Source organism: Rhinatrema bivittatum, chromosome 4 (genome assembly GCF_901001135.1).
Source record: "Rhinatrema bivittatum chromosome 4, aRhiBiv1.1, whole genome shotgun sequence".
Classification (NCBI taxonomy): Eukaryota; Metazoa; Chordata; class Amphibia; order Gymnophiona; family Rhinatrematidae; genus Rhinatrema; species Rhinatrema bivittatum.
Window position 1 is genome coordinate 346,292,565 of NC_042618.1, and position 14,545 is coordinate 346,307,109.

At 44.9% G+C, this 14,545-nt stretch overlaps 1 protein-coding gene across 8 annotated transcripts in view; it reads left to right on the forward strand.

Annotated features, from left to right (window-relative positions):
• CACNA1G (calcium voltage-gated channel subunit alpha1 G) overlaps positions 1-14,545 on the forward strand; it is a 468,525-nt gene that overhangs the window by 409,277 nt on the left and 44,703 nt on the right. The window lies entirely within an intron of this gene.

Below are 14,545 nucleotides of genomic sequence, written 5' to 3' on the forward strand. Positions count from 1 at the left end.
AAGCTTCTAATGGTGCAATGTTATCCAGTTTAATAATGAATATTTGCCAGTAAAGGAGGGATCATGATGAGACCAAGGGAACAGTATGGGGGTCCTTTCCCCACTGAGCACAAACTGCCATGGAATTCCAGCTCAAGGAAAAAAGAAAAAAAAACTTAAAAATTCTCTTTATATGTTAAACAAATTTTTTTCTACATGAAGTAGGGACAAAGCAGTTTAATACCTGGATAAGTTTTAGTACTGCTCCCACTGATCTTTCTATAAGATATCTGGTGTGACACAATCTCCCAGTATTCTGACGTTACTGCTTTGCCCATTTGAGGTTGTTTGTTTTTTTTTTTAGTTTAACAAAACCTTTTGTTTCAAATTTTAAATAAGACCAGTCACAAATGATTTTGAGATACACAAATCCTCTCACCAAGCAAAAGAATTTGAAGAACCAATTTGGTATGTAAATAACCAATGAAGTGAAGATATAGACAACACAACAAATAGTCACACAAATGGATGATGTCATCTGACGGAACCAAGTTGGAGCATGCTCTCTTCAAGCTGAGAAAGGCAAAAAAGATCTTTCTGAGCATGCATAGGAGTTCGCATTGCCATTGCCATGCACATCCTTCTATTTTCCAGCTAACTTCAACTGAACAGGTGTCATGTTGATTGGAAGAGTGGACCCTTTTTGCTGTCATGAGGTTGACACAGCCTAGTAGGGATGTGCATTCATTTCAAATTAATTTTAAAAACGCAGTGAATAAGGGCTATTCATTTCAGCCTGGACCGGAGCCTGAGCCCAGGCCCGAAACTGCAACTCGGCCCAGAGGCCAGGTCTTGACACCTGGGCCTTGGCCTAGATGGAGCACGGACCCATGCCCGACACCGGGGCCTCAGCCCCGGTGTCGGGCATGGGTCCGTGCTCCATCTAGGCCAAGGTGATCTGAGCTCCGGGCCTCAGCCCGGACCCAGGCCTGACCCTGCGACCCAACCTGGAGGCCGGATCCTGATGCCTGGGCCTCAGCTTTGGCTGGAGCTCAGACCTGTAGCACAGACCTAGGCCCAAAGCCTCAAAGCCAGATCCCGACGCCTGGGTATTGGCCTTGGTTCAGGCCCAGGCCCAGAGCCCAGGCCTCGCGCTTCTCCCTCGACACCCTCTTCTTACTTCTGATGCTTTCCACTGGGGTTGCGTCGGAGTTAATTAACTCTGACACATTCACCACACTGGACAGTGCCATTTTGATGCATGGCAATTGTACGGCTTCCAAATGGCAAATGAAATTTAAGGTGGACACGTGTAAGGTGATGCATATAGGGGAAATAACCCTTGCTGTAGTTACATGATGTTAGTTTCCATTTAGGAGTTACCACCCAGGAAATAGATCTAGGTATCATAGTGGATAAGACATTGAAATCATCGGCTCAGTGTGCTCTAGTGGTAATAAAAGTAATCAGAATGATAGGAATTATTAGGAAAGGAATGGCAAATAAAACAGTGAATGTCATAATGCATCTGTATCACTCCATAGTGAGAATGCATCTTGAATATTGTGTGCATTTCTCATCGCCGCATCTCAAAAAAGATATAATTACATTGGAGAAAGTGCAGAGAAGGGTGAACAAAATAAGGGGCATGGAAAAGCTCCCCTATGAGGAAAGGCTAAAGAGGTTAGGGGTGTTCAGCTTGGAGAAGAGACGGCTGAGGGAGGATATGATAGAGGTCTACAAAATCATGAAAGGACTTGAACAGGTTAATATAAATCAGTTATTTACTCTCTAAGGGGCCAATGCAATAAAGGCGCGTAGAAAGCGGGCGCTTAATGTGCACATGGTGCCCCAAAGGGGGTGGGGGGTGGGTGCCATGCAATATTTAAATTAGGGGGTCGCGTTAGCAATGATGTGCTAGGGTCAGTTTCGTGATTGCCGTACGCCGGTCACAAAAACCGACACCCGCAAAAACCCAGCGTTGGTTTTCGTGGCTGTCCGCCGCTAAGGAGCTTTTTTTTTTTTTTTTTTTAAATTATTTTTATTTTTAAGCTTTTGCAGCACCTAGGGGAGGGGTGGAGGGGTGTAAAGGACAGGACAGGGAACAAAGCAATCGGGTCACAACCAGGATCACCGGATTTTCATACCTAGCTCTTGCTAAATCTCCGTGCAGGGTTAAACCTCCTCACTCGCATGCGCACACCTTACTGGGCTCATGCTTCTCGGGGTTATTGGAGAGCTTGAGGACTAGCAGCTTGCAGCCCTTGGCGCTACACCCCACTGGGTAGATTCAGCTGGAATTCATTGCCAAAGGATATGGTTAAGGCAATTAATATAACTGGGTTTAAAAAAGGTTTGGATAAGTTCCTAGAGGAGAAGTCCATAAACTGCTATTAATCAATAAGGAATAATAGCTTGGGATCTGTTTAATATTTGGATACTTGCCAGGTGTTCTGGATTCAGACCATGCTCACTAGCATTCTGCCTTGGGGCTCTGACCTGGGGGGCTAATCTCACTGAGATCTTTATTGGGGCTACCTGAGGGGTTTATTGCCTGCGTGCATACAGGACTACCTCGGGGGCTTACCCAATATAAACACACACAATTACTAGGATTATGCCTGGGGGCTTGAACCCAGGAGCTTATTCCCTACACAAATAGCCGCACACAAACTTTGATTCTGTACATCATGGTTCCAGGTACTTAGGAATGTTAGTTTATTTGAGCAATATGAGGAGAGAACAAATAAAATCAGATCATACTGAAGAAGTAATGGTAGATAATAGCAATTGCTATATATATATAAAAAGCTTACATGTTTCCAAATGATCAGCCTGTGCTATCACGTCTGGAAGTACGCTCTCCCTCTCTCTCTAGCTGTTATTTCTCCTTATACATTAAATGCTTGGTAAAAGCAGCGATGTTCCCTCCCTCTGAATTCTTATCAATTTCAGGTGCAGCTCTATGGCCTTTACTCTCTCTCAGGCTTTAGTATAAGTTAATTGCTTGCTTTCTCATCATAGACCTACTGGAAAAACTAAAATAAACAGACTTGCCTGTTCATAAGCATTTCACAGTGCAACACAGTAAATATGAGTTCACTCAGAGGCTGGCCTGTGGCCTTCAAACTAATCTGTGTCTGGGTGAGAACTCTGAACCCACACGGCCCAACCTCCACACACATCCTCAGCCAAAGCAACAAAAAATGACTCCAACACCAGGTACTTGTGACTTAGATTGGCCACTGCTGGACACAGGATGCGGGGCTTGATGGAAGCTTGGTCTTACCCAGTATGGCTTATCTTATGTTCTTATGAGAACAAGGAAACTAACTAGCAATAGGCACTGGGACACAAGGCACACCAGGAGACTTTTGCTGAGGTACTGGCTGGTTGAAAAGGACTTCCTTATATACTCCTGGAGGATGTGATGTCATCACAGGAAGTCCTGGCTAGGGGACCTATAAAGGAAATCCAGAGTTGCAGGAAGTTCTATTCCAGGTCTTTGAACAGTATGCTGCTGGAGGCTATGCCAGAGTTGCTTTGGATCAGAGTTGAGGGGTATAACAGTACTCCTCCTGTAAAGCCCCCTTCCCACTCTTCTGGGCCTGGACATCCAGGTGAACCTGCAGTAGAATTCCACCACCAGCTGGAGAGTTTACAGATTGGTGGCAGGTTCCCATGAATTCTCCTCAGGGCCATAGTTCTTCCAGGTAATGAGATACTGCAGCCGATTACGAACTCTTCAGGAGTCTAGAATTTCCTGTACCTCATATTGGGTATCTTCCTCCGTGGCTACCTCAGGAGTTTGAAATGGTGGTCTTCCTGGCCAAGAGAACATCACAGATTTGAGAAGGGAAATGTGGAAGACGTCATATACTTTCAGAGGATGGTAGCCAGAGTCCTTAGGCGACAGGACCCAGCTGTTGCATCACAGGGAAAGGCCCAATATGGCGAGTTGCAAATTTCATGAAGGGCATCTTTAATCTGAGATTCATTGTACTGAGCCAGTCTAGAGTCCCTGGGTGCAATGAAGGGGCAACTTTTTTCAGCTTGAGCCTTGGAGCACTTGGCTGATTGATCCAGGAGCTGGTGGGTTTTATCCATAAGTCTTGGAGCTCTTGTCCCCTTACAGTAGCTACTGGGCAGTTGTCAGGAGTGTGAACCATCCTGGGTATCCAGAGATGGTGTCCAAAGATGATAAAAAATGATGACGCACTTGTAGAACTGTTCATGTGATTGTGTGTCAATTTGGCTCAGGGGAGCAGAGATGCCCAGTTGTCCTATCTTTTGATTCATATAGGCCTGCAAGAGGGCTTTAAGACTTTGATTCACCTGTTCAGTTTGACTTTTACTCTGGGGTGATAAGTGGATATGAAGTCCAGGGTTATTCCAAACTTACAGCATAGATTCTTCCAGTAATGAACCATAAACTGAACCTCTTGGTCCAAGAAGAATTGGCATGGAAGTCCGTGCAGCTTAAAGATGTGCTGTACAAATATCTTGGCTAATTCAGATGCTGATGGGAGGCCAGAGAGAGGAATGGAATGTGCCATCTTCGAGAATCTGTCCATGACTACCCGGATGGTATGGCTGCTAGAGAAGGGAAAGTCACAGAAGTTGTGGCCACATGGGTCCAGGGTCCATGGGGGCTGGCAGCAGCTGTAATACCCCACATGGTTGTGCTTTGACAACTTTCTGCATGGCATAAGTAGGGCAGGACCCTACATAGCGTTGAATGTTGGTTTTCATTTGAGGCCACCAGTAGTGTTGCACGATCAGTTCCAGTGTCTGGGTAATGCCAGGATGACCAGAGAGATGAGTCATGTACCCATTCAAGAACCTTTTGTCACAGGTGTCAAGGTACCACTGTCTTCCCAGGAGAAACTATGAAAGTGACAGCAACCACAATCTTGGCTGGATCAATGATGTATTTTGGAGGATCTAGAGTCCCTTTGGTATCGAAGGACTGGGAGAGGGCATCAGCTCAACAAATCTTTTCACTGGATCGATACCGCAACTCAAAGTCATATTGATTGAAAAATAGAGACAAGTGGGCTTGCCTGGGGTTTAATGTCTGGACTTGTGCCAGGTGTTTTAGGTTTTTATGGTCCATATAAATGGTCACTTGGTGCTTGGCTCCTTCCAGCAAATTACGCCACTCTTCCAAGGCTAGCTTGACCGCTAGCAATTCACGGTCTCCTATGATATCATTTTTCTCCACTGAGGAGAATTTCCTCAAGAAGTAGGAGCAGGTCACAAGTGTGTCATTGTTGTTATGTTGCAGGTTGGATAGTGCCTACCCCAAGGGTGGACACATCTACCTCCAGGATAAAGGGTTTGATCGAATCTGGATGGTGTAAGCATGGATGCTATGTGAATTAGAAACATAGAAATGACGGCAGAAGAAGACCAAATGGCCCATCCAGTCTGCCCAGCAAGCTTCACACACTTTTTTCTCTCATACTTATCTGTTTCTCTTAGCTCTTGGTTCTATTTCCCTTCCACCCCCACCATTAATGTAGAAAGCAGTGATGGAGCTGCATCCAAGTGAAATATCTAGCTTGATTAGTTAGGGGTAGTAGGGGTAGTAACCGCCGCAATAAGCAAGCTACACCCATGCTTATTTGTTTTACTCAGACTATGTTATACAGCCCTTATTGGTTGTTTTTCTTCTCCCCTGCTGTTGAAGCAGGGAGCTATGCTGGATATGCTTGAAGTATCAGTTTATTCTTCTCCCATGCTGTTGAAGCAGAGAGCCATGCTGGATATGCATCGAAAGTGAAGTATCAGGCACATTTGGTTTGGGGTATTAACCGCCGTAACAAGCCAGCTACTCCCCGCTTTGTGAGTGCGAACCCTTTTTTCTTCTCCCTTGATTTGTTCAAAGGCTTTAATGGCAGTATTGGTCCAGTTTTTGGTATCCAATCCCTTCTTAGTCAAGTCTATGAGTGGAGCTGCTAGGAGTAGTTAGAAATAAATTGCTTATAGTAGTTGGCGAAGCCCAAGAAACATTGCAGTGCCTTGAGACCAACAGGGCGAGGCCAGTCTAGGATGGCCTTTAACTTGTCTGGATCCATACGGAGGCCCTAGGCAGAGATAATGTACCCCAAAAAGAGAAGTTTTTCCTGTTCAAAGGCACACTTCTCTAACAGCATAGAGGTGGTATTCACGGTCCCTTTGAGGAATTACATGACATGAGTTTGATGTTCCATCATGGACTTGGAGAAGACTAAGATGTCATCCAGGTAGACCAACATGAGTGTAGAGGAGGTCCTGAAAGATCTCATTCACCATGAATTGAAATGCAGCAGGGGCATTGCACAACCCGAAGGAAATCACTAAATACTCGTAGTGCCCATCGTGAGTGTTAAAGGCAGTTTTCTATTCATTGCCTTCACAAATCCTGATTAAATTGTAGGCTTTCCGAAGGTCCAACTTCGTAAAGACTTGGGCACCATGTAGGCGATCAAAGAGCTCCAAGATCATGAAAGGTAGATAGTGGTAACTTTTAGTAACGGAGTTAAGATCACGATAATCAATACAGAGGCGCAGGGATCCATCCTTCTTCCCCATAAAGAAAAAGCCAGCCCCTATAGGTGATGATGATGGGTGAATAAAACCTATCTAAATTCTGTTTAATGTATTTGCTCATGGCTTTTATTTCTGGAGCAGATAGCAGGTATACTCAGCCTCTGTGTGGGAGCTTGCCAGGAAGCAAGTCTATAGCACAGTTGTTGGCATGGTGGGGTTGTAAGGTCTCAGCTTGTTACTGAACACATTCGCATTGTCCGAGTACTGTGGGGGTAAGCCAGGCTTGTCAACTAAGTCACTTGACCCTGGACCCTTGAGGTTTGGAGTGAGACTAAGCAATGCATCTGACAGGGGTGAACCCCACCAGGAGATTCCAAGGTGCCCCAGTCAGTCTGGGGTCAGTGTTGCCTCATCCAGGGAAGGCGCAAGATAATGTTGTTGATAGCTCCCAGTAAGGTATAAATGTGGATTTGCTCCTGATGGAGCAGGCACATTTGCATTTGCACATCTGTGCAGTGGGTAATCTGACTGGACATATACTCTCTGTTGTCGTTGAAACCGTGAGGACTGTTTCCAAAGGCTTAGTGGTGATCCCATTCCAAGTTACTAGCTCCTCAGCTATGAAGTTGCTGGCTGCACCAGTATCTAGGAAGGCTTGCAGGTGAACTCGGAATCCTCCCCCATGGAGACAAACTGGAAACAAGATAGAGGGATCAGGATGACCTAGGGTGGCATCTCCTACCAAATCTAGGACCTGGTGTTTGTCTGACTTGGCCGGACAGCGTGTCGCAAAATGCCCTGAACCCGCACAGTAGTGACACAAGTTTAGATGCCTTTTTCTCTTCTGAGGAGAGCATGCATCGCTCTAACTGCATGGATTCTTCAGATGGGGTGGCAGCTTCTTCAGTCCCAGATGAGCCAGAGGGCAAGGACAGGCTGGAGGTCCTATGGTGCACCAGGAGGCACCCCTCTCTCTGGCCTGCTCCTGAAAGCAGAGATCCAGCTGAATGGCCAAGCTGATAAGGCCTTACAAGGTGGCTGAAAATCTCGCCCGCAAGCTCATCCTTGATGGCTCCTGAGAGGCCCTTGTGGAAGATCACTGTTAAACTGTTCTCCCTCCGCTAGAGCTCCAAAGCAAGGGTTCAGAAATGAACTGCATAGTTTCCCACTGTACTGTAGCCTTGCTGGATCTAGAGGAGTTCTGTTCCTGCTGATGTGGTCCAGGTCAGAGAGGAGAGGATCATCCCTCTCTCAGAAGGGAGAGGTCAAAGTCAGCACCGACGCTCCTAATTGAGATAAGATATATGTCACCTTCACTTTGTCCATAGGGAAGAGGCCCAGCTATAGGTCAAAGTGCATTTGACACAAATTAAAGGAAGCCCTTGCATTCAGAGGGCTATGGTGGAGGTGGAAACTGCAGTACCAGTCTGGAGACAGAGGAGCAGCTGGTTGTAGGACTGGGAGCACAACCAGGCAAGCCACCAGCCTGTCCAGAACCCCAGTGACCTGGTCCAGAACATTCTGCTGCTGCTGCTGCTGCTGCTGGATCCATTGGGCCATGCAGGGAATGACCTGTACAGCAGCCAGGACCGCCAGGTCCATGGCCTCAGCAACCTGTAATTCTAACTGAAAGAGTGGATCCTTTGTGCTATGGTGTGATTGACACTGCCTAGTGGGGAAACCCACTCAGCACCGACAGCTGGTAGAGAAGTCCTTAGGTGAGACTGGCTGGAGCTTCGCCTATACCAGTCACCTCCCCCACAGGTTGAGCCCTTGGGTTCTGGCAGGCCAGCAGGTCTTAGGTGGGTCTGTAGAGCAATCCAGTAGAACAGAGAGTCCGAGTCCAAGCAAAGAATCAGGGCAGGCAGCTGACAGCAGAGACGAGAGACAGGCAGTGGTCAGGGCAGGCAGCAGATGAAGCAGGGTCAAAATCCAAACAAGGGTCAGAACCAGGAAATCAGGCTGAGGAAAGGGATCAAAGAACAAGACAGACAAGACAAGCTACAGGCAAGGCAAAGACAAAGTGAGAATCAGGGAGACTAAGTAGCAACACACACTGGGACACAAAGCACACCATGGGACCTCTTGCTGAGGCATTGGCTGGTTGCAAAGGACTTCCTTATATCTTCCTGGAAGATATGATGTCATCAGCCCACACCACAGGAAGTCCCAGCTAGAGGACCTATAAAGGAAGTCCAGAGTTTCAGGAAGTTCTATTCTGGGTCTTTAGAACAGCATGCTGCCAGAGGCTATGCCGGAGTTACTTTGGATCAGAGATAAGGGGCATAACAACGGGGAAGAAGGAGGGATTGTTTGGCTGATTCTTCTGCATTCTGTATGGACAAGCAGTAACAATACAGCCACATGAATGGGGACTCCAAAGCTGAGGGCTGCAAGGAAATTAATTCCTTTGTATTTGGTTAGAGGATGGGAATAAATTAAAAAAGCTTAACCAGCATGGAGCAGCAGTTATACTACCCTTAAAAGAAACATGGGGGTAACCTGCATGGAGCAGCAGTGACTGCTTTGGGAAGCTTGCCGGACAGACTAGATGGACCATTTTGGGCTTTTTCTGCAGTCTTTACTGTGTTACTATCTATGTTACTAAGTTGGTTGAATTGCAATCCATTATCAAAAAAAAATTTATGGGAAGTTGAAATTGTTACTTAAATAGATTTTTTTTCAAAATGGCTTGGCCAAAGTTACTGTCTGTGCTCGAGTCCTGCTGCAAACAATAATTTTTGTTAAACATATGATTAGTCAACCAAGTGACTGCTTTGCAGATAACTTATATTGAAGCTAAGGTGTTCCATCATTGTTCTAAATCTCTAACTTGGTGAGCCTTTATGGATTGTGAAAGGTGAAGACCAGCATTTGTGAAGCAATGTGAAATTCAGAGAGACAGCCATCTGGACAGAGTCTGCTTCATAACCGACAAGCCTTTTCTGTCGTCATAAGATAAAAATAATTGAGATGATTTTCTTTAGGGCTTTGTTCTATTCAAGTAGATTAGAATGGCTCTTCTACAGTCTAATGCATGGCGAGCTTGCTCTGCTGGTGAAGAATGTGGATTTGGGAAGAAAAGTGGCAGCACTATGAACTGATTCAGATGAAACGGAGATACTATTTTGGGCAGAAATTCTGTTATTGGAAACTGGAGTGTAGGATGAATAATGTACCAGTGCTTGAAGTTCACTGACTCTACATGCTGAGGTAATCACTACAAGAAATAGAAATTCCCAAGTTACAAATTTTCTTTGTTGTATCTATTGGTTCATATGGAGGCTTCATTAGCTGAGCAAATACCACATTTAAGTCCCATTTAGATGGAGACACCTTTATCAAAGACCTTAAGTTATATAAGTTTGATACTAAGGGGTCTTGGTAAGTTTGATACTAAGGGGTCTTGAAAAATTGAGAGGCCATCTGAATGCTGATGGTAAGTTGCTATAGCACTTGAATGTTCTCTAAGATAGTTTGATTTTAAACCTGAATCAACAAGGTAGCACAAAGTTAAGGGAACAGAACTTTTGCATTATAAGCAGCACCCCAGAGGGAAAATCCTTTCCAATGAAGTTATAGGACTGTCTGGCAGAAGGCTTCCTTGCTTCCAATAGTACCTGTTTGACCCCCTCAAGAGAGCATTCATCGTTCTACCTCAAGAAAGGTACATGTCCCCTATTATTCTGCTTTCAATATCTATTCTGTGAGTGCTAGAGACTGAAGGGTGGGGTGAAGAACAGAACCCTTGAACTGAGTCATGAGGTTTGGATATGTTGGAAGTCACCAGATTTGTCAGGGCTATTAGGGAGCTACTAGGATCATGGTTCCGGCATCTCTCCATAGCTTATATATCATCTTGGAAATTAGAAGTATAGGAGGAAATGCTTATACCAGTTCTTTGGAACTGAAAATGCATCCATCAATAGAGCGTCCTATGATGGTTTCTTCAAACAATAACAAGGCATTGTGATTGAACAATGCTGCAAAAAGATCTATGGATGGAGCTCCCTGTTGATGAAACAGGAATTGTACTGCATCCATGTGGAAACTATTCATGTGGCTGAAGATGACAACTCAGCATTTTCACTAAAACATTGTTCTTTCCTGGAAGATAAACCTCTGAAAGTTAGATGTTTCTTTTCATTGCCCAGTTCCGTATCTTCAGTGCTCTTTGCAAAGTTGTGCTGAACCTGTTCCCCTTTGCTTATTTATATAAAACATTAGTACCTGATTATATGTTTAAATTTGAGCTATTATATTGCTTAATCATGTCGCGAATATTTGAAGAGTTCTGAATATAGCTTTTAGCTGTAGTAGGTTGATGTGAAGGCCGACTTCTCAGGGAGACCATTCCCCTTGTGAATAAACTGCATTGAGGTGTACTTTCCAACCTTGAGAGGCATTGGTTAGAATTTGCCGAATGAAGGGCGTTTGGAAGCTCTGACTGCATAGAAGATTCTCTCTCTTTGTTCACCATTATAAGGATGAAATAAGATGACTGGAAATACCTATCCTTGATGTAAGGTCTCTGGGGACAGGGAAATACCTCCAGTACCTGAATGTAACCCGATTTGATGTGCCTGAAAAAGCAGACTATAAATCAACTAAATAAACAAAAATTAAAAAATGTTAGAGGTTGGAGGTGCTGTTTCCAAGATATTTGAGATGCCACTGAGATAGTCTCATACTAAACAAGCTAAAGGTGTCACTGTACTGTAGAGGTCATGTGACTGAGCAGCTTTATGAAAGATCTCAGTCACCCATTGCACTCACATCGAGAGCACATCATCTGTGCTAAGGTGACTTGCCTTTGAACCAGCAGGACAGCTTTCCCTTTTGGGGAATCAAGAAATGACCTCATGAATTCCAATCAATGAGAGGGTGTTAGTTGATATTTGTTGAAGTCTATTATGAATCCCAGAAACTGCAGATCTGGAAAATAAAAGAGGTATTTGTCACTGAATTTTTAAAATTATGCTCAATATTAGCCAGTAGTTTAAGTAAGGAAAGACAAAGACATTGAGGTCCATATTCAAAAGCCATTTAGATGGATAATGTAATAGTTATTCATCTAAATAGCTTACCCAGCTACAATATTTTCAGTCTTTATCCAGCTAAATTCTAGCCAGCCAATATGTTAGGCAGCTAGAATTTAACCAGATAAGTTAGAGTGGTCCAGGGGCATAACTGGGAGGAGTTGAGTTAGCTGGATAAGATAACTGGCTAACTCCAATATTCAGAGTTAGCTGGATGACTTAGGCTGCTAAGTCTGGTTGAGTCAAAGAGCTGTCCTAAGTTAGCTGGCTATAGTTAGGAAGGTAACTAATTAACAGGTCGATACAGTACAGTGCGCTTCCCCTCCAACCCAGGTAACAATGGGCAATACCAGTCTTAGCACAGAGAGTTGAAATTTACCTCTCTCTTCCCAGAGGCAAAGATTACGGGCAGGCATACTCATCGATGGTAAGAAAAGTTCTTACTCAGTTTGATTTGTTCCTTGTTCTTTTGCTTGTCCTCTGGATCCCGGATGGGAGGGGATCCTCACAGGGAACAGCAGCTTGTGGTGTTCCTCTCAGGTAAGAAGGGGCAGCCAGACTCTTACTCCTGATCTCAAATCAGAGATTTTTCCCCTTCCAATGAAGTTACCACCCGGGTCACCACCTCCTCCATCCTGTTCGAGGGTGTGGAGGGGCAGGTCATCCCCTAACTTATGCAGCCCCGCAAGAAGGGTTCTCCTCTCCCTAAGTCCAGGAGGTGCACAGGATTCCACCAGTTTCCTACAAATCAGGAAATACAAAACCCAAGAAAACAACCCAGAGAGAAATCCCAACCAGCCAGGGAGTGGTCTGGAAGGAATACCCTCCCAGCCCTGATCAAGACCCCCAGGCTGGGTGAGCCTGGTTCCACTGATTGGGCCTGGAAAGCCAATGGGAAAAAACAGCTCCTTACTATCTTCAGTAAGACAAAAGAGACTGTCTCCAGATTCCCTCTATGGAGCTGCTTAAAAACTCTTAGGGGAGGTGGTGGCTATCCCAGCACCCGAAAAGAAGGAGATTTATTTGTTATGGTATTCTCCCCCTTAACTAACCCATGCTGTTTTATTTACAATCAGGCCGATGCAATGCCGGTGCGGGGAAAAAGGGGTGCTCGTGATTGAGCGCTTGCTCTCCTAACACGTGCTGATCGACCTCTCCGGGACACCTGATTTCATATTTAAATCAGCTGCCGTGGTAAAAAGGAGGCACCAGGGGAAATTGTGCGTCCCTAGCATCTCCTCGGTCAGCGGGGGGCGCCCAGGAAAGGTGGCCGTCAGTGGGTTAGAAAAACGAACGCTCAAGTTTACGAGGGTCCCTTTTCCTGACCTGACCGTCTGCACACTTTAAAAAAAAAAAAAAGTTCTCCTTTTTGTTCCTCCGACTTAATATCACCATGCTATTAAGTCAGAGGAAGGACAGAAAAGCAGTATTTTCAGCTTTTCTGTACACTTTTTGGGCTGCTCAGAAATTAACGCCTGCTCCGGGCAGGCGTTAATTTCTGAGGGTAAAAATGTGCACGTGAGGTGCACATTTTTTTTTTTTTTTGCATCGGGAGAGAATAGCTAATAGCCTCATCAACATGCATTTGCATGTGATGAGCGCTATTAGCTTCATTGGGGGGGGGGGGGCTTGGACACGCGTTTTGGACGCACTAATCCCCTTATAGCATAAGGGGTTGTGGACGCACATCCTGTTGAAGTTAATGGTATCTCTGTCATATATGATTTAACAAAGTCAGTCCATAGCCTCTGAACGAAGGAGTGACACTCCGGCAATGGAGGGAAGTGACTTCTGGTCCCTTTGTCTTTCTTGAAAAGGGATCTGATTGTGGCACCAGTATAGGAAGTGATTTTTGAAGATAAACCTATCTGAGCTGAACTTTACCTTTGGCGATAAGTTTCTTGTCCAGCAGCATCTGGGACTCATCCAATCATGCTGTAAAAGAGCATGTGGCTCTGTGGCACAACGGTGCCAAGCTCTTGTCAGTGCTGTGATGTTTGTCGGCCTGGTGATTGTTCTGTGTCACACTCTGCTCCGAAGTGTCTTTTTGTGGCTTTGGTGCTATCTTTTGCTCTTCAGCACAGTATTTTTTCAGTACCACTGTCTCTGGGGAAAGATACCTTCCGCTTCTCTTTTCAATCTGGCATGAAGGCGAATGTTCATTTTTTGGTTTTGATGTTTGATGTTTTTGAACCTGACTTCCTTTTTCCGATGGTGAAGATAGCTCATACCTCATCTTCATGTCCCTGAAGAACCAGGCCCTGAGGGACATTTTTCCACAAGGGCTATAGTTGGGACACATCACAGTCAGGGCCCAGGCACCTCAAACAGAGGTCATAAAGGTCCCTGTTCACCATTTTATAGCAGCATTTTGTACAAAGTTTAAAGGGCTTCTTGCCGTTCTCTGGTTTCTCCAACATGGTTCTGGACAAGAGGAGAAAATGAAAAAAATATAAAATATCTTTCTTTTTTTTTAAGAATTACTACAAAATTAAAATATATTGAAAAAATCCTAAAAAATTTCACAGTGTCCATGGAGAGAACAAGATACTGACTGTTCACTAAGTGGGCAAAAAAGTCTGAGGGAATGCACGTAGCGACAGCAGCACAGGAACTCCCGTGCATACTCAGAAAAGTCTTTTTTGCCTTTTATGAGCTTGGTGAGAGCAGGCTTCGACCCGGCACCGTCAGATGACATCACCAGTTTTTGTGGCTGTATTGTTACTGCTTGTCCATGAAGAAGGGCATTTCTGAGAGTATATATGATTTTGCAGGCACTAAAGATTTTGAGCACAGGGGTGCTGCTATGTAGTCAGAACATACAGCTATGAAACCAACAGGGCCTGGGGTGTAGCACTAGCGCCTTTACTTGCAGTTTGGTATGAAGCCCGACCCTTAACTGCAACCCTACATGCACAGACACTTAACCTCTCTCTGTGTGTCCTGTTCTCTGTCTCTTTATACTTGTGTCTGCTGCGTAACATCATGGCTGT